Consider the following 1,310-nt stretch of genomic DNA (forward strand, 5'->3'; position numbering starts at 1 on the left):
ATTCTCATGTTTTACATTTTGTCCCTAGTACACATTTGTCTTGTAACCGGAAGTTTGCACCTTTTGACCACCTGTATCCAAACTCATTTATGAAAACATGTTCATGCCATAAATCACATATAAATTTAAATTAAAAGACAAAAACTCCAGGAATGTATGCAAGGTAAGGGTAAGTGTAAGGGTAAATATCTTTATAATATGGAACTCCTTCAAATCAATACAAAAAATAAGACATTAATAGACAAATGTGCAAAGAACCTGTATAAGCCTATCTCTATGCCTATGATCTCTTCTTACGTTAGGAGAGATATCCCTTTGCCAATATAATCCTTTGGTGTTTGGGATTCTATCTCCTCCCCCATCTCATATTATTGATTATCCCTCTAATATTCCCATAAATTGAACCAATCTATGATAACTAGAAGCATTCTTTTAATATTTAAATAAGTTTAAGTCTCTTCCTTTCAAAAAATCCTCCCCTCAATCCTATATTCCACAGACCCCTACCATCACCTTGTTTTCATTCCCTTTTCAACTAAACTTTTCACAAAGTTTATCTCTACTTCTTCTGGCAATTTTCTCCCTTCTAGCTCATCCTAACACATTGTACTCTGCCTTCATTATTCTGCTGATATAGCTGATCAATCTTGCCTATCATTTCACAATTTCTATATCCAATGGCTATTTTGGTTCCTTATATTACTTGCCCTCTTAACAACATTTGGCACTCTTGACCATATCTTCGCCATTGAAATACTCTATTTAACTCCCTCGACACAGACCTTTTTAATGTTTTCCTAGCCCTCTGGCAACCTGTGCGTGCATTTCTTTTTTTACCCAACCTTTAAATTTTGGAGTTCCTCAAGGTATTATCCTATACCCTCTTTTCCTCTAATTGTATGCCCATTCCAAAGCCATCTTATCATCAGTTACGGCTTAATTATCATCTCTCTGCGATGTCCCACATTTATACAGCTAGCCACCTGAATGGTAGACCTTTACATCCAACTGTCTACTCAACATCTTCACTGGCAGGGCTCAAAGCCCCTGCAAACTCAGAAGGTGCAAAACTTGTTCTCTGTCTTTCTTAATGATGTCAATATCCATTCCACCTTGCGAGTCTGAAATCTGGTAGCCATCATTGATATCTCTCACAATCGACCAAATTTCATTCTGAAACAAGATTCTCTTTTTTTCTGAAAACTTATGTTAGTTTATCACACACTTACGCATCTAAGTATTTTATTATCTACCTCCTCCAGCAGACTATAATCTCCAGAAAGCAAATATTCTGTTTGTTTTTGCTTACT

Source organism: Panthera pardus, unplaced genomic scaffold (assembly GCF_024362965.1).
Source record: "Panthera pardus isolate Hobbes unplaced genomic scaffold, ASM2436296v1 HiC_scaffold_13, whole genome shotgun sequence".
NCBI lineage: Eukaryota > Metazoa > Chordata > Mammalia > Carnivora > Felidae > Panthera > Panthera pardus.